Here is a 19,465-nt window from a genome sequence, read left to right as displayed (position 1 = left end):
AAAATCTTCTGCCTGGGGCCAAATAAGTTCTTGAATGTTCCCCTGGCAAGAAACTTCCTTTTTATTCAATTCAATGCCTCAGTTCATTATTAACTTACATCTCCAACCCCTGCACAGTACTTTGGCACCAAATCTCATGTCAACAGGATTACTACTCAAGGAAATGTGTTCAGGGCAATTGCCTTAAGGAGTCAGTAATCTTTCAATGTGAATACAGTATATTTATTGCATTTATAGTTCCCTTTTCTAAAGAGTTCAAGGTGGCAAAGAGGACTCATTCCCAGCTTGGTGTGTAAGGATTTGTTGCTTTAATAATAATAATAATAATAATAATGATAATGATGATAATGATAATGATGATGATGATGATGATAATAATAATAATAATAATAATAATAATAATAATAATAATAATAATAATAATAATAATAATAATAATAATAATAATAATAATAATAATAATAATAATAATAATAATAATAATAGTTTGAGAGCACTCTTTACATTATCGGTTCTAGCTGGCAGCCTTCTAAACAGGACGCTGTCGAGTGGCAAAGCTCCGTGCAGAAAGTCCTACGTGCACAAAGTGACGCGCTCCCGCTTTTCCGTTGCCGTTCCCGCTAATGGGGCCGTTCAGAAACTACTCCTCAGTTGGGGGCTCCTGTGTCCTGTGCAAAGGCGGGACGCCTCAGGGGCTCCTCTTCCCTCCCCACCTGAGGACGCAACCCTTTCTCTCCTTGGGCACGCTCGCGGCCCCCACGCAGAGACCTCTCCTCCCGCTCCGCCGCCAACTACTTAGTCGCGTGCAGGTTTACCCTCAAGAACCCCGTGCACACCCCGCTGGGTGTTCGTGTGTGTGTGTGTGTGCGCGCGCGCGAAGCAGCGGGCGGGAAACTAGCCCACCGGAGACCATTTCCGCTCCAGGCGCTGCTTCCCACCAGGTGAAAAGAGCTGGCGTTTTCCTTCGCGCCCTTCCTCTTGCCCTTCCGAGCTGCCTCTTGAGGGGCTCGCCTTTTTCCCCCTCGAGGGGGCAAAAGAGACCTTTGCAGACCCTTGGCCCTTCCCCGGAGCCCCAACGATGGGAATGCCCTACCTGGACGACGGGCTCCCTCCCGCAGGTCGGGGGTTCTGGAGCTGGGAGAGCTGTGCTTGTAGAGCAGAAGCGTCGGTGCCCATTCAACAAAACCAATCCGGACGACAGCGCATTTAAAATGAAAGTTAAATTCCAGTTTGCGTAAAAAAAAAACAGCCATTGGTTTCACTTTCTTGTCTTTATTTTCTTTGGCGCAGGATCAAGTTTCAAGTGGAGTTCAAATTCCAGGCACAAACTTTGGTCCTCAAAGCAGGACCTCCTAGAAGGTGCTTCCTTTAAATAGCAGCAGCATTCCTTCCCACCAAAAGAAAGTGTGCCAGCATGGCAGCATCAGAGGAAGCAGCGGCATTTCCCAGATTTGGCCATTTGCCCAACAAATACAAGCACAAGGACAACTGATGTTTATTTAGGACAAATGAGGCAAGAGTAAGTTTGTAATAGTATGAAGTGTATCATGCTCAGTTGGAAATACTAAAGAGACAAGGAAGAGGGAGGGGAAAACAATGTGCTTTGTACCATTCAGCATTTTAAAAAAAAGAATATTAGGAATGTAGCACGGGCAGATGCTCCAAGGACCTCTAGTCCAACCCTCTGCAGGAACCCCTGCTGCCAGAGCATCCCCTGACGGATGGCTACCTAACCTCTGTTTAAAAAAATTCTAATAAAATAGAGCTCACCAGTCCATAAGGCAGGGCACTCCACTGCCAGAGAACTCTCATCATTAGGAAGTTCTAATTTCTTGTAATTTGAATCTATTGGCTCATTAGTTTGCCTTCGAGAACAGCAGAAAACAAGGATTCTCAGTCTCCCAGAGAACTGTTCTTTCAATATTTGATGGTGGCTACCGCATTATCTTTCAGGTTTCTTTTTTCCTGGCTAAACATCCCCACCTATCTCAGTTGTTCCTCACTGGGTTCGTTTCCGGACCCTTGACCATCCTGATCAACTTCCTCTGTACATCATACAGTTCATCAACATCCTTTTAAAACTGACACAATACTCCAAGTGTGGACTGACCAAAACAGAATAAAATGATATACTGTACTGAGGCATTGACTAAGGCATTCAAGCATCTACATGCAATTAGAAGACTTGGTCATGTTTCTGATTGTAAAAGAATTTCCACAGGTTCCAGGTTAGGAATCACCTTTTTTTTTTTAATTGAAATGCCTGAATAGGACTCATAATGTTCCCTCACCCCACCAACCACTTTTTTAAAAATTCCTACTGCAACATGTAGTTGATTCATGTTTATCGTGTGGTCTACTAAAGCTCTAAATCCTAGCACACTGAGATATGATTGGCAAGCCTGGTGTCACTCACCCTGTCCTTGTACCTCCTGCCTAAATGTAGAACTTTGCATTTATCCCTATTGACATTGATTTTGGTTGCTCTGGCCCAGTTCTCCAGTCTCAAATCCTGACTGTCTTTGGAGTGATTACGTACCTGCATCAGTTTTGTATCATCTCTAAATGAGAGGAGCATCCTTCCACAACTTCATTCAAGTCACTTATAAATGACTCTGGAACAACACCAATAAAATTTACCCACCTCCAGTTTTCTGGGATCTCACCTCTTCTTCATGGATTCTCAAATATAGCAGATGGAGACTCTCAGTTACAGCTGCTAGTTTATTTCTTTCACTCCCTTGATGCAGTTCATCTGGTCCTGGAGGTTATAGTTCCTTTAAAGTTACTAGTAGAGATGGGCACAAATGTTGCTTTGAAGGTTCATGCTGAATCGTAAGTGTGGCACCACAGGTGCTGCATGTTCCATTCCCCCACTACCCTAAGCTGGATTCCCCCACTCACCAGCCAGCGCATGCTCTCCTCCTCCTCCTTTTTGACTGTTCAGCCAGTCTCTGGCAGGAGCACAGTCTTCCCTACCCCACCTCCTTGGCTGATCATCCACTCAGACAAGGAGGCGGACAGGCAAAACCATGCTCCAGAAGAGGAGGAAGAGAGGAGTCTTATAGGCCTCTTTCAACTCAGTTATTCTGAATCTATGAAATTCCACATCCTTTCCTACTTTTTATATGTTCTGGAACCCAGAAAGTTGGTCTCAGCGTGGAAAGGTTCTATATGTGAAAAAAAAAAGTTTAATGTATTGTGGCACCAGGCAGGTGTTTCTGTACGAAACTGTATCTGAAACCACATTTTAAAATGATATTTAATTAATTAATTGATTGATTTTATTTGATTTGTATTCCGCCCATTTGGTCTGGTTGACCACTCTGGGCAGCTTCCAATAAATATTTAAAATAAAACATAAAAATTACAGACAATCAGAGCACATCCAATAATAAGCAAATAAGAAAAGGAAAGGACAAGGGAAAAAAAAGTTAAGTATTGACAGGAGGGAAGGCCTGAATGTATAACCATGTTTTTAGTTGACTCTTGAAAGTGCACAGCGTGGGGGCCGCACGAATCGCCGGAGGAAGGTTATTCCAGAGGTAAGGAGCCACCGCCGAGAAGGCCCAGTTTCGTGTCTTTTCCTTCCGGGCCTCCCTCGGCATTAGGCTCCTCAGCCTCACCTCCTGGCTTGCACGAGTGACATGGGCAGAACTTGGTGGGAGTAGGCGTTCCGCCAAGTATCAAGGCCCTAAACCGTTTAGGGCTTTATACGTGAGCATCAACACTTTGAAGTCAGAGCGGAAATGGATGGGCAGCCAGTGCAGCATGGCCAGAGTAGGAGAGATATGTTGATATGTTAAGAGAAAAGATTTTTATTATGTTAGGACTGGATATCAAATTACATGCTGAGTTTGTTCAATGGTTATTATCAGTTGTTGGAGACAAATACAAAGACTATTATTAAGTGTGGTACAAAACATTTGAACTAAGTAATGTGGGAATTAGAGCTACAGGGTCTCATGCGCAAGAATCATTCCATTAGAAAGACCTGAAAATTAAATCAAACTAAGGTTCTATTGGAAAGTATTTACATTCAGAGTTAAGTACAGATAGTAAAAACAGAGAGGGTAAAGAGAAAGCACTGGAAAACATGTTCAAAGTGGTGAAAATAACAAAGAACTACGGTACCCTGCAAACTTATATGATTGCTTGTACAATCAGGAACTGTGTTAGGACAGCAGCATGCTTTTGGACTTTGCAACTCGTGATGATAATGTCATTTAAGTATTGTAAGAACACCTGTGAGTTACTCAAGCAGATTTTCTCAGATAGCCAAGTAGCCAAGGGCATCGCCTTAGAAATACAAAAGCCATGTGTACTGTTTCTTTCAATTCTACAACTAGAGATGGTATAGTCGTATTCATATCTCTAGGGATACAAATATGAATATCACAGACACAGGTGGTAGGAAAGTCCAGTCCCACCCCCAGAATCAGCCTGTCCACTTATGGATCATCGTGCCAATCGCAGAAATAGGCCAACTGGTGCTTCCCCACCTCTCCTCACTGATGACCACTCAGCAGCTGAGTGGGAAACTTGCCATCCCCCCTCCTGGCCAGATTGGTCAGCAGTGCAGGGAGGGAGGGAGGGAAGCATCAGGCAGGCTAATTCCACAATTGGTGTGATGGGACTGAGGCTGGCTGCATGCACCGTGCCGTGACCCATAACTGGATGGGCCAATTTAGGGAGGCAAGACTGGGCTTCCCTGCCACCTGTGTCTAAAATATTAATACAGTATTTGTATCCCCAGGGACATGAATACAAATATTCCATATCTGCCTAGAACAATAAAATCTCTCTCTCTTTTTTTGCATGTTTATCTAAAGCAATGGGAGGGTTGAACCTCTTGAACACTTACATACAGCCATACGTGAAGCACCAAGAAGCTCCACCAGCATCTTTTTCTCCGAGGTATAAATATCAAGTAAAGTCTTAAATGCACCTGTATCTTCAGTTTATATGATCATTTTGCTAGTTGTCTGTTTCCTTAGATTCCATGTAATACAGGTACCCTTATTCCTCCATGGCCTCTATCTCAACATCAGATGAGAAGCAAAGACAGAGAACCAAAGCCATCTTCTCCTGAGCAATGAGGACAGTAGAATATTTCCTGTCAAATACCGAGAACCATTTTCACATTGTTTGGGGATGGGGTTTTTTTTGTACAAAACTACCATGGTTCCCCTTCTGTTTCATGGCCATCTATGAATTAGAAGGACTGAATGTGTTCCTTGTATCTTTTTGAATAATGACCTACAACTTTACAAGTTCTCCTATGTGAAGAAAAACAATGTGATACCAGAAAAGAAGAGGAAGGAAGGAAGGAAGGAAGGAAGGAAGGAAGGAAGGAAGGAAGGAAGGAAGGAAGGAAGGAAGGAAGGAAGGAAGGAAGGAAGGAAGGAGAGACGGCAAAGGAAATCCAGGTTGCTCTCCCTTTTGTTGTTGTTGTTGTAATAAAAGAAAATTGAGGTATTTATAATAAGTCAAAATTCTGGCATTCTGGAAGAAGGGAAGGATAGGCCACCTGAATACACTATAGTTAGAAAACTCTTGAAAGGGTTGCTGTAAATCAGAATTAACTTGATAAGTGCTCATTATTATTATCACCGTGACTTTTAGTAATTCTGGATCATTCAAAATTGGTAAGGAGAAGCAATTTTTTCTCCCCAGGAGGGACACAATTTCTGATTGTTAACCTACCAACATAGATGGATCTCTAATATATCATGTTCACCATCTGTCAGGGAAGACACAGTATGTATGCAGAAAGATAAATACCTTGAGTCTCTGCTGTTTAAAAAGAAGACAAAGTTATGCAATGCAGTGAAGGAAATACATAATAGGCTTTGCTATGAAGGAAATAATAGGCTCTTGGCTAGCAGGAACCAATGTGTTAACTTAAAGTGTGATTCCCAGTCAGACAACACATTTTCTGGTCTTTGTATAGTTCTTCTCCTGTATCTTTGCTGTTGTTTTTCCATAAGTGAAAGATTTAGAATCCCATGCTTGGCAACACTGTTCTGTTTCAATTTCACAATGAGGAAATACTGATCAATATGCATTTCTGGGAAGTGCCTTCTTAATCTCTGAAAGAAAGTACAGTTGTTTGTTTTAGTATTTCTTCAGCGGATTTTGCATTATATCCTAGTTAACACAGAAACACAGGGATCTGCTTTATACTAAGTCAGACCTCTGTTTTATCTAGGGCCCTTTACCAGTTTCCTTATTGCTCTCCACTTTAAGAAGGATGACGAGAAATGAACAAGTTCTGAGGAGAACAAGGAAGATCAGGAAACCAAGCCCTATAAGAAAGACTGAAAGGACTGGGCATGTTTTAAGAAAAGAAGACTGAGTGGAGAAATGAAACTTGAAAGGTTGTCATAGAGAGGAGGGGCAGGATCTTTTCTTGATTACTGTATGCCAGAGTACAGGACATATTATAATGGGCTCAGGCTACAGGAAGCCAGATTTAGGCTGAATATCAGGAAAAACTTATTAACAGTTAGAGAAGTATGACAACAGAACCAATTACCTCAGGAGGTGGTGAGTGCTCCAATGCTAGAGGCATTCAAGAGAAAACTGGACAACCCACCTCTCAGATCTGCTTTGATGTGGATTCCTGCACTGAGCAGGGGGTTGGACTTGACGGTTTTATAGGCCGCTTCCAACTCAATTATTCTATAATTTACCCATTTCTCTGATGTATAACTTCAATGTCTTTCCTTTCAGTGGCTCAGTCGTGGTTATTTAAATGATGTGGGGATGTGTGCTAAGGAGTGGATGGGAAAAAGAAGTGGGTAAATATATATGAGTTGGCTGTGGAGAGCTTTGTTTCAGACAGTATGAGTGTGAAAGGGGGTGGATGTGGCTGGAGTGAGACAGAGTTTATAGAGGAGTATGAGAAGCAGAAACTAAAAGTTTGTTAGCGGCTTGTATGTGGAAATGAAACTGTTTTACAATTCAGGATATGTGTTTGCCTATGTAATCACATAGGCATTGCAAGCTGGCAAGCTGAATTTATACCGAGTACAAAACACTCCACACTCCTTATGTTAATATTTAGTACATCCTCTGAATTACTCAGAATTCTCTAATATTACAGATGTGGAAGAACCAGGTTGAAACAATGGCATATTTTCAAAGGGCTGAAAGAGATGTGGTAAGTGAGGGATCCATGATAAGATATCCCAGTAGTTTGCACCCGTCCCCCATTGCTTCCACCCACTTTAAAAGCAGTCTGGGGAAATAAGAGCCACCCTCTGTTTCCCCATCCTAAATCCCTACCAGTCAGTTCCTTTCTGTTTCCTGTTGAATGACTGATAGGCTTTTCAGTGGTGGTAAGACATCCAGAAATTGTACAGGGGCGGAAGTTAAAGACACAAATCACAGCTGCCGAAGTCCACAGATGGACCCACCCTAATACACACTGCATTCATTCCATTAAAAAAACCCACAACTGCTCAGTAACTTCTCATATTTTCTAGTAGATTTACTACTGAAATGGCCTGTTCCATACAAATATTAAAGGTCTGGCAATTCTGTCGTCATCTGGTTACCCTAATCAGGAGTGATATATATAATATGCTCTCAATCGAACTCCGATAAAAGGTGGTTAACAAACTCTCAGTCAATTGTTGTTTTCTAAGAATCCTTAGAAAATACAACCGTTGTTGCACCTTCCTGATTAACGCAGCGGTGATATATATATACATACTGAAAGACTCCTCTCATCCGGGACATCAGCTCTTTAAACTATTACCATCGAGAAGGAGATTCAGGGTATTGAAAGCAAGGACAAGTAGATTCAAGAACAGCTTCTACCCAAGTGCAGTATTGAGTTTAAATGCGGGGTCATACGTTTTTGGTGGAATTTTAATTGCTGGGAGAAACGGGGTATCTATATTTGTATGGTGAGTGTTGTGTATAGTTTAACTTTTTTTGTAGTGGTGTTGTCCAGTTTTACCTTGGGGAAGAGCACCTCATTTCGTTGCACCCACTTGTGAGCGCAATGACAAATAAATTTCTTATGTCTTATGTCTTATGTCATTTATAAGCTTCAGTGAGAAGATTGTAGGACCTCAAAAACTGAAATTTAAACTTAGAACAATAACAACAATAAATTGTCTTCACCTTTAAAGAGAGGCAATCCATTTGAAACATCATAATTGCAAGTTACTCAAAACATCCACTAGATGTCCGTATTGGTATACTATACACTTACAGGAAGCACATTTTACATTAGTAGATGGAGAAATGCTTGCACCATGCAGATGGGATAGATTTAGATTCACATGCCATTCAAGCTGAAGTATTTTTATTGATCTGTTCACTTGATGCTGTTAGCAACTATCACAAGAAAACTTTCCTATCTTTCTGCAAACAGGAGGAGAGCTGTTTCTTCAGGCAAGCTTCCCCTGAGTGACTGGCTGCCTGAATGGCTGGGTGGGGTCTTAAATGGATTACTGTACCTTACTGCTTTGAACATGTTTTGGTGTTGCTTATGTTTTTGTATGATATCTCTTTGATCTTTTTTGGTACAGTGGTGCCCCGCATGGCGACAACCCCACAGAACGACGAAATCGCATGACGATGACTTTTTTGCGATCGCTATAGTGATTTCCCCATTGGAACACATTAAATGGGTTTCAATTCATTCCAATGGGGAATTCTTTTTCACATGATGACGATTTCGCTTAACAGTGATTTTCCTGGAACGGATGATCGTCATCATGCGGGGTACCACTGTATTTATATATTCACTGTTGTTAGTTTTAAAGTAGCAACATAAGCAGACGTGGGTCCTTTTAAGGAGAAAGATGAGAATAAATAAATAAATAAATAAATAAATAAATAAATAAATAAATAAATAAATAAATAAATAAATAAATAAATAAATAAATAAATAAATAAATAAATATTTGTGCTGGCATAACATCAATATAAGCATCCACATGCACACCTGAAAGTATTTTTGGGAGCCTTCACTAAAGAAATTAAGTACCATAAGAAACTGATGACACAAGAATTCTGGCTGCTTCAGAATCACAAAATATTTGAAAATCAGTTATGACCTTTGATTGTGAAAAGCCTATTTCAACTATTATGTGTATGACAGTTTATAACTTCATTTTTCTCTCAGTATGTGGATTTTAAAAATGGATTTCAAAAAAACTTCAATGTTCCTTGCACCGAAAACATGAGTGTCCATCTTTAAAAAACACAAAATGTCTACAGACCCTTTGAAGCAAGAGACATAAAAGAAAAAAAAAAAACCTAACATAACTGACAATATCCAGGTAACAACCATTCTTGATCTTGATTGTTAATTTTGTCAAAAGCTACTCTGTAGCTCAGAGTATGAAATGAAATTCTACAGTGGCACCTTTTGACAACCATCTTCCAAGATAACTAAATAATTATGCAGTTTCCCTACATATATTAACCTCAATAACCAAGTCCTTAAGGGTAATCAGAGCCAAGAAGGGCTGTTTCAGGTGTATTTAGGAACTGTACTTCAAGTGAACTCCCTTCACCAACTCTTGAACTCTGATTTATACATGTAAATCTGAATGCAAAAGCTCAAAAATACTTAGGAAGAATGTTGTGGGAAATTATTTGACAATTGCTGTCTGAATCAGAATATAAACAAGAACATTAGCCTTTCCTCAAGAAAGTGATGAGGGGGGCGCCATATTGTGAAACGCTGACCTATACACTGGTAAAGGATTGTGTCAATTGGCCCCACAGAGCATTGCTCCCACTGCTGTGTGGCTCTCTATCTACTCCTTCCACAGAAACGCCTTATGCAGAAACAGCAGCAAACATATTAAAAGAACAGAAGGGAAACTGTTTTCTTCCTTTGTGCTGGCAAGTGCAGTGTAAACACCTTTACACAGTCCAGTTTGGCTACTCAAGGACAGGACTCTGAAAAATAAAGCTAAAGGCAGAACCAGGGAATTCGTGACCAGAGCTTGCAAACAGGAGAGCAAACAGGGAAATGGCTGCAGGAATTGGCCAGAGGAGGCCAAAGGGGAGGCCCCTAACAATTTTTTTTTTTGCTCCTTGAGTATATGTACAACTACATTTAAACTAACAAAACAAGAGAGAGAGGTATCCTAAACAAACAGTTAAAAGTAAAAAAGCTAGAAGGGATTATGGAGGGTGGAGACAACTCAAAGTTTGTGCTATGTTTGTCTTTGTTCCTGAGTTCAAATTGCAACAAGTGTCAACTGGTGGCACTGTTAGAAGAGAAAGAGACCTGGAGCAGCGAGTGGCCACACTCCCTTATAAAGGAAGATGAAGCCTACATTGATAGAATTCTTTACCTTTGCCTTTACTTTGGCAAGGTGTTTAGCCCTCCCCTCTCCTGTACTAGAAGGGAAGTATAAACATACTTCTTTTGCTGAAAGGTTATGCTCCTGCCACCTGAGGGAGAGCGAGACCATACAGTTCTTCACCTGCCCATTGTATGAAGCAGTGCGAAAAGAGACTATAACCCCCTTAGTAGATAGATTCCCAGGACATTTGGAGGGAAATAGGCTTGAGTTCCTTCTCTCGGATGTTGATGTGCATATCACCTGTCAGGTTGCGAGGTTCTGTGTAGCAATACTTCGATTGCGGAAGTTAAATACCAATTAGATTGTAGTTCCCAGTTGTATGTATGCCAACATGTTCTAATGGAATATTGAAAGTTAGAAATTTTAAGGTTTTATAAGGTTTTATACTTATGTGACTGGTCTAAGGACCGTAAATAAACTTCTTCTTCTTCTTCTTCTTCTTCTTCTTCTTCTTCTTCTTCTTCTTCTTCTTCTTCTTCTTCGTCTTCGTCTTCGTCTTCGTCTTATGATGATGATGATGATGATGATGATGATGATGATGATGATAGAACTCATGAGCAGCAGCTGTCAGAGGGGGCACTGCTGATGGAAGAAAATTGGATATTTTAATTTAGGAGGGGAAGTATGACTTGGAATAACTGACTCCCATGACTGGAATACAGCAATTGAGGGATATAAACTGATCAAAAAGAACATAGAGATTAAAAAGGGAGGTGGAGTTGAAGTATATGTCAAAAATACACATTCCTGCACGGAAATACAGGAAGAGGAGATTGTCTGTCTCATCGAGAGCATCTGGATCAATCTAGCTGGGGCAAAAAACAAAAGGAATTTGGTAGCTGGAGTTTACTACCGACCGCCCAATCAAAGAGAGGAAGTGGACAAAACTTTTGAAAAACAAATTGTAGGGTTTTCAAAGAGACTCGTAGCAGTGATGGGAGATTTCAATTATCCAGATACATGTTGGGAGGCATATTCTGCCATGTGGGGGAAGTGGCAGTAAAGGGAACTCTAGGTGAGAGTGACCATGTCCTTCTAGATTTCTTGATTTCAAAGGAAATGAAAGCAGAGTGTAGCCATACACATCTGCTGGATTTTTAAAAAGCCAATTTTAATAATTTCAAAACAAGGATAAGTAAGGTCCCATGGCAGGAGATCCTAACAAGAAAAGGAGTCCAAAAAGAGTGGGAGCTTCTAAAAATTTCTAAAGGCACAACTACAAACGATTCCAATGAGAAGAAAGGGAGGGAGGCAGCAAGAAAGGCCAGTGTGGCTTCACAAAAAGCTCTGGGAGGACTGAAAAACACCAAAAAAGACATGTTCAGGAAATGGAAAGAAGGCCAGGCCACCAAGGAAGAGTACAGGCAAGTAGCAAGGAAATGCAGGGATAGCATTAGGAGGGCAAAAGCTGAGAATGAGCTGAGGTTAGCAAGGGACACTAAACACAATAAAAAAGCATTCTTCAGGTATGTGAATAGCAAAAGACAAACAAAAGACATAGTGGCACAGTTCCGCAACGGAGATGGAAAAATGATAACAGAGGACAAAGAAAAGTCAGAGGTGCTCAATTCCTATTTTAGTTCTATCTTTTCCAATAAGAGAGACTATGAACTTCCAAACAAATTAAAGTGCAAGTGGTGGTGGGGGGGGACAGGATTGCAGCTGGAGATCGATAAATAATCAAGGAACACCTTACCACATTGAACGAGGGCTGGATGAACTGCATCCAAGAGTACTGAAGGAACTGGCTGAAGAACTTTCAGAATCGCTATCCATTGTTTTGTTGAAATCATGGGAAATTTTCCACAGAGGTAGCTGTGTTACTGTGTTGCAGCAAAATAACAAAAAGTTTGGCACATTTAAGTCTAGCAGGTCCATTTTGGCATGATGTTTGTGTGTGTGGACACACTGCCACTTCCTCAGATACATGGTTACAAGTATTGGGTGGCAGGTACAAGGCAGCATATATGAGTTCAATAAAGGAATTCAGACATACTCTGTGAATAACCCTCAAAGTGAAAGGGTGGATTGAACTTCATAAAGAAAAACATAGTGATATTAATTTAACAGAGCTTAATCAAGGAGTGTAGGATCCCCTTCTGTGAAGAAGCTGTAAATCACTCTTCCTCGTATATTTCTTTCACTCCCACAATAATTTGTAGTGGATAACATTGTACTTTTTAAAAGATAAGGACTCTTGAGAGGAAACAGTTCACTAGGCTTTAATTCAGACCGTATTTCATTGCAAAAGGATAGTGTACAAAAGATTTCAGCATGTGCTAGTGAACAGTTTCCTCTTTTTTTAAGAACAATGAACTTTTCTTGACGTATTTGCTTGTTTGCTTGTACTCACATTTTTGTGGGGAGCCAGTGCCTATTGTGATTGCTGAAATAGAAGAGACAGTTGCTGGGGCAAAAGTGGACATACAAACAGCAAGAGCAAAAGTGGACTTACAAACCTATACACACACCTATACAAATGAGCAGTTAGTCAGAAACTACCTCTCCCTGTTGCATTTATTCACTTTGCGATTCAGTTAAAGAATAGATTAATGTACTTTGTTCTCAAATTAGAAAAGTTTCCATTGCTTCTGTCTCCCACTTCTTCCTCCTCTCCCATTTTCTCTCTTTCTCACAAACACTCACACAGAGTGTGAGACAAATTCAGCAGGAGAAAAACTCTCCTGTAATGAGGCAAGCATGAATTGATGGCTGTGGGGGGTAAGGGTGCAACAGCAGAAATTTGAATTTACTCGCTGTGAAGTCACAGCAGAAAATTCTAGTTTCCCCAGGTCTGTTCATGTTAATTGGCCACAAAGGGAGAGGAGGAAATTGGCTAAATACCCTTGTTTGCAGCCTATTAATGTACCTCTTCTGTAGCCCTGTAGGAGGCACAGCTACAGGAGAACTACTTAATAAGCTGTAAACAAGGACAGAGTGGCAATTTCCTCCTCTTGTTTCCCCCCCTCCCCTGTCTAGTTGCCCTAATGCAACAGGGCTGGCACTGAATGGTTGAAAGAGAGGGGGGAAGGAAAAAGATCTTTTTGCATACTCATCTTTTCACAACTCTGCCAGCTGAAAGAAGCAACCTTGTATTCACTTCAACTCTCTTCGCATATATACGCACCAGCCACCACACAATTGCACATACTACCAGAATCATACTTTTCTGCATTGGTTCAAGTAATCACACTGCCTGAACTGACATGACTGGATCCAATGCTAAAAAAGTAGAAGTCCCAGCACTAATGGGAAAAAAACTGCTATGGATGGAGGATGTGACTCTAAACTTATTTGCTTTTATATCATGTGGTTAATGGGGGAAAATGCAAATCAACCTGTTTCAATTCTGTAGCATTTCCTTTATTTTTTGTCAGTGAGGTTATCCCCTGAGCCTGAGTTTGGGCCTCACCCCATTTGTTCTGAATACTCCATTGGCATCTTTGAAGTGCAGAGGGATAGCTGTCACAAAATGCATATTAAGATGTCTCACTGCTGTTTTCTCCTTGGCTCTTAGTTTGCTCCTCTCCTTAAATAGTAGTGAATATAGCTGTTTCCATTGCAAAAGAGCAAACATTTTGTAGATGTAATAACTAAATTACATTGGCAGGAAAAGTAACTTGGTTGGAGTGTGGATAGATGCATTTAGTGTTTTCTTTCATGACACGTCCTTCCATATCCATAGATGGAAACAGGACAAAACAATGCTGGGAAAGATCCACTGAAGAGACTTGACTCCAGCCCATGGAAAAGACTCTTGAGAAGACAAGAGGGAGTGCATGCAAGACCCTTGTGTGTTGTACAACTGGGATACAAAGTTGATTCACTCAGTCTTGCCAAGACCTCCATAGGGATGCATTGCAAGGTTTTTCTTTGGATTCATCTTTTCCATGTGCCTCCCCAATATGGCATTAAAAAAAAGAGGATCTGGAGTCTCTAAGAAAGATCTGCTGAGGTGATCTTATAGCCTGTGGCAAAAAAGCTATCTTTCCCTCACCATACCTTCCCCTGCATTTGAATTCTATACAAGATTAAGTAGAATGCTCATAGAAACAATATTAACTACCCTTTAAAGAAGATTCCGATTAACGCTTCTTTGACACTTGAAGTAATTAAATAGATAAAATCCATCTTGATGGGGGTCTCCTCTCATTAAAATAGAGACAAAATGTAACTGTTTCACCAACCAGGACTGCTTTTCTGATTACTGCAAACGTCAGCATCAGAGCAAACACTGCCTAGACATTAGACTGCCAGTTCAAACTAAGCCATTAGATAACATCCTTGTAATGATGCAGCAATCTCTTTAGTTTTTCGGGGAGGGGGGATATGTTATATATATTTCTTTGTCCAGATTAATAATTCATGTGTGCTCATTATATCCATATGAAGGAAAAGTTTTAGCTTGTTTGAGGGGCTATCCTTCCTCCATATGACAAGAAGATATGGACACAATTTGTCTGTTTTTTTTTTTAAAAAAAAAACAGGGATTGAGTTGACAAGCAATGGATTCAAACAATACTTTAACTCTTCAGACCTAGTTGAAGGCATTGGTTAGCTACCTGGCTCTATGGTCCCTTGTTCCTAGTCCCCTTCACTGGGAGATCTATACTTTCCCTAGAGACCCCCAGTTCTCATTACTGAGGAAGTGGATGGTACACCCTGGTCCAATTGCATCTTTGATACCAGCACACTTTTAGCAGTGAAGTTTTATGTGCCCACAATGAGGGCAATGACATGGAGAATCTCTCCTGGAAGGTCTCCAGAAACCCTAGTCCAATAGCACAGTTCTCTCCCTCTCATTTTCATAATGGTGTTGTTTGTGGCATCTTTTCCACCAGTGTTAGAGCTGTGTGGCTGGAGGTCCTTCAGGTTTTGGCTCCATTTTCCTCTGCCACTCTGGGTGATGAATGCTCTCCCGCCTTTTAAGCAAGGAATCCGTCCCAGAAAACAGCAGGTGGCCATTTTGTTTACCCGGCGGCCATTTTGCACAGATCAGCTGTGCGAAAATGGTTGCTTTGCGGTGATCGGTTCCCAAAGCAGGGAACCAATCATTGCAAAGCGAAATTCCCCGATAGGGAACATCGCAAAGCTATCGCTTTTGCAATCGCAAAAAGTTCGTCGCAAAGTGATTTCGTCGCTAAACAGAGTGCTCGCTAAGCGAGGCACCACTGTACATGGGTTTCAGTATGACTAACCACAGTGCTATCATGCTATTCCAGTTTTCACCCCATCATCCAGTCTCTCTTCTTCAACTGCCTGCCTTGAATTTTCACTTGTACCATTCACTCTTGTCTCAATAGGAATGTCCAACAAAAGAATATATGAATAGTTACTTTATCTACCAAGTTGACTTTTTATCAACTGACATCACAATCCACTTTGTTGAATAGGCCTAAAGCTTTGATTTTGACCTTGCTTTCACCTTCCCCACCCCAATCACAATCAATCTGCCATCATCTCCCTGGACAATGTAGCAAAAACACAGCCTTTTCTCTTTTAAAAAAGAAGGAAAATTACACTACCAGGACTCTGTGTGTGCCTGCATGTGGGCATGCACACATGCATGCAGAGGAATGCATCCATTCCTGTACTGATTTTGAGTGGTTCACTTTGGGACACCCGGGTCTGCCTTTCTCCCCCTCCCATCTGTTTTATCTTTCCATGGTGGAATGGTGTCACTTTCAACATTTGTAGCAGCTATCGCTGGCTCCTCTTTTTCCTCTTGTGTTCTCTCAAATGGTTGCTCTTGAAATAATTCTGATGGCTGTGTGTAACCCCACCCCTTTTCAAGTCATAGCTGTTTACACTTTGCTATTTGCAGGAATGTGGGATCCTCCCCCTCTGAGATCAGGATGAGGATGAAAACAGACATGAGGATGGACTTAAATAAGAATTTGGTTGGAGCATCTCCAGAAGGGCACAAGGCAGGGAAAGCATCAATCCATGTGCCCTTAATTCAGGCATAGACTAGGTTTGGGGCAGGGTTGCTTGTTCATCCCTAGTTGCAATTTTTTTTCTCTGATCACCCTTTGCCATCTTTGTGTCCTTTCACCTTCACAGCCAAAATCATTCCCACCTTTCATCATTCTGATCATTTTACTGTATCTTCCTTAAATTCCTATGCTGACCTTGTTTGCTTCCAGATCCAGCACAGTCAGAACAGCTTTACCTTGCAGGGTTTTAACCACCCACCTCTCCACTCTGGTATTGTGATATGTCCCTCCCCTACTTTGCTCCTTCTGCTCCGCTCCTTCAGCTCTCCAAAGGGCTTCTTCTCCTCAGAGACGTCTGCCTTTTCTCTCTAACTGCCCTCTTATTCCTGAAACACCATCAATTTATTTCCTTCTAATGGCGCTGCAGGCTAAACCGCAGAAGCCTGTGCTGCCGGGTCAGAAGACCAAGCAGTCATAAGATGGAATCCACGTGACAGAGTGAGCACCCGTCACTTGTCCCAGCTCCTAGCGGTTCGAAAGCATGCAAATGCAAGTAGATTAATAGGGACCACCTCGGTGGGAAGGTAACAGCGTTCTGTGTATAAGTCGCACTGGCCATGTGACCATGGAAGATTGTCTTCGGACAAAACACTGGCTCTATGGCTTGGAAACGGGGATGAGCACCGCCCCCTAGAGTCGAACACGACTGGACAAAAATTGTCAAGGGGAACCTTTACCTTTTAACCCATCTTTACCACAAAGTCTCCAACTTCCCTTTTGGTTCTCCCTTTTAAACAGAAGCGAGCCTCTGAACTGAATCAGAGCTTGGAAAAGTTACCTTTTTGGACTAGAGTTCCTGCAGCCCCCCAGCCAGCTCAGTTATTTTCCCAATTCTAAACTGAATACATGTCATCCCCCAGTTATGATCATCCTTCTGCTTTCACTATTGTCTCTTCTGTGTTGAATTTTAAATGGTAAGCTCCTTGATGAATTAGTCATCTTGATTCAATATAAAGTTTATAATTAATAAAAAATTTTTTTCTAAAATCTTCTTTTGAAATACACATTTTCATAGTGTGTATTTTTGGAACACACATTTTCAGTGCCATTGTATACTAAAGCCACTCATGGAATAAAATGGTCACATCAGTGATGGATTGTTCCAGGGTGGAAGGGATTTAACATATCACAGCCATCACATCAGACGAAAATAGAATCAAGGCGAATTATGATGAGAGTGGCCAAAATCCAGTAGTTTGCAGGTGCTGCCTATTGATAAGAACACACATGTAATAGATTGTGAAAAGAGACCAATGAAGACCTCCCTAACATTCCCTGTGTTAGCAAAGTCAGTTGTCTGGCAGAAAGACTAGAGCCAAAATGGGGCTAGTGATCAGCAAGAGAGGTGTCATCTGGAACCCTGAACAGAAGCCTGGGAATGAAAATACATCGGGACCTTTCAGTACCGTTTCATTCATCATTTATTCATCCATTCTTTCATTTTGTCATGCCTTTCTCCAAATATGTTCTTCAGTTCTGTGATGATGATGATGATGAATAGAGGAAAGTCAAGGCAGCTGACAAAATACTGAAAAGACAAATATTGAAAAATACTATGATTTTTTTAAAAAAATCAAGCATCTTAAATCACTTTCAAAGCATGTTAATTTAAAAAGCACATTTTAAAAAAGTTTGAAAGTACAGCATGTCCTATTAAAGCCCCTTCCTTGGCAGTCCCTCAGTTGCCAAATCTGTTTATGAAAGAAAAACCCTTGCTAATGGAAGAAGGAAAACAGGAAGGAGGGCCAGGAGGACCTCTCTTGGAAGAGCATTCCACAGGTTGGGAGCAGCCACAGAACAATTCTCTCCAACTTCCATTAGCAGAGCCGTACATGCCTATGTCAATGTCCCCACACGCTGAGCTTGTTCCGAACTTTCAAAAATTATTCTGGCTTACAATTAACATAATTAGAAGCAATTATTTCTGCTAAGCATTATAATTTTATGAATTTGTAAAACTGTCAAAGAAAGAAACACTGAAGAAGTCCTCAGCCTTATGATTACACTCTTGCTGTTAGTTTTAAGGGCACTTACCTTTAGCGTAATATTAGTGATATTAGTGATAATATTGCAATGTTATATGGCATGTTTTTCTTGTTCAAAGGCTTCAGCCCCTTCTGTTTTGGAATCCAAATTAACATCCTCAGAATTCTGAATATTAATTCTTTCCACAGAACTTTTCAAACATATAATTCCTCTTTGTGCTCAGCACTCAGCTAATGTCTGTACATTTCTAGAAATTCACATCAAATTAACATGATTAAGACCACAGAGTCCTAAAAGACAGAGTGGCCTGGTGGTGCTGCGGTAATTGAAGTGAAAAGGCGTTTTCACAGAGAGGGACAACAAGGCCTGGAATTTTACTCAGCATGTTAGTTTGTTATTAATACTATTTAAACTTTTTCACTCTTTCAAATTTGTACATCTAGCAATTTATTGGCAAAGAAAATTCTCTCTCTGAATGCAGCTTATGAAACCAGGAAGTTTCCAGTCGTCTTTTCCTTGCTGTGTTATTGGCTGAATGATAAACTACACCTTAGGATTCCAACAGACTAAGCAAGCAGAGATGTTAGCTACAAAAGGTGTTTAAAATCCATTGGAGGCGACAGCAGGAGGCAGGAAGTTTAATGAAATGTAAGAACAGAAAGGAGAGCCAGTCTGATGTAGTGGATTAAGTGTTGGGCTAGTAAGATTCATTTGGTCTGGATTCGAATGTCCACTTGGCCATGGAAATTCCTATATCTCAAAAACTATATTAGATTCACTGTAAGATGGAAGTGACTTGATGGCATGTAACAACAAGAAACTAGACCAGAAAAGAGCATAACAGTGGAGTAATCCAGAGAGAGGGGAAAGTTAATTTTAGCCCCTATTTTCTGAAGCAGATTTTGGGCTTCAGTAGAAAAGGAGAATTCATGGACTATAAATATAAGGTGATTGCTATCTTTGAGAGATTTCCATTTGATGTTTACAAGTTTCATAAATGCTAGAATTCCAGGGCCATGATTTGAAATGAAAAAAACTTTTGATAAATTGTAATATATCAAAGATGCAAAACCAACAGTTGAATTATTGCCTCTTTATTAACTTGACTTCAATGAAAAAGTATCTGATGCACTGTTGTTT

The 19,465-nt window shown here is 40.8% G+C and overlaps 1 protein-coding gene and 1 long non-coding RNA gene across 9 annotated transcripts in view; one reads left to right on the top strand and one right to left on the bottom strand.

Moving 5' to 3' along the window:
* The window catches only part of LOC110075047 (butyrophilin subfamily 1 member A1), a 55,181-nt gene extending 53,887 nt beyond the window's left edge, over window positions 1-1,294 (bottom strand). For all 8 annotated transcript variants that reach the window (XM_078385961.1, XM_078385959.1, XM_078385963.1 and 5 more), the window contains exon 1: window positions 1,094-1,294. The gene's annotated coding sequence lies outside the window, so the exon portion shown is untranslated. The remainder of the gene's footprint in view (window positions 1-1,093) is intronic.
* On the top strand, window positions 679-7,389 carry LOC140704544 (uncharacterized). The gene is made up of 3 exons (XR_012083785.2): window positions 679-941; window positions 1,291-1,519; window positions 4,833-7,389. It is a non-coding gene; the product is annotated as an uncharacterized LOC140704544 (long non-coding RNA).
* The last annotated feature ends 12,076 nt before the right edge of the window (window positions 7,390-19,465 follow it).

The sequence above is a fragment of the Pogona vitticeps genome, chromosome 2, assembly GCF_051106095.1.
Source record: "Pogona vitticeps strain Pit_001003342236 chromosome 2, PviZW2.1, whole genome shotgun sequence".
NCBI lineage: Eukaryota > Metazoa > Chordata > Lepidosauria > Squamata > Agamidae > Pogona > Pogona vitticeps.
Note: the sequence above shows the minus strand (reverse complement) of the source record. Positions and strands in the feature narration are given on the sequence as shown.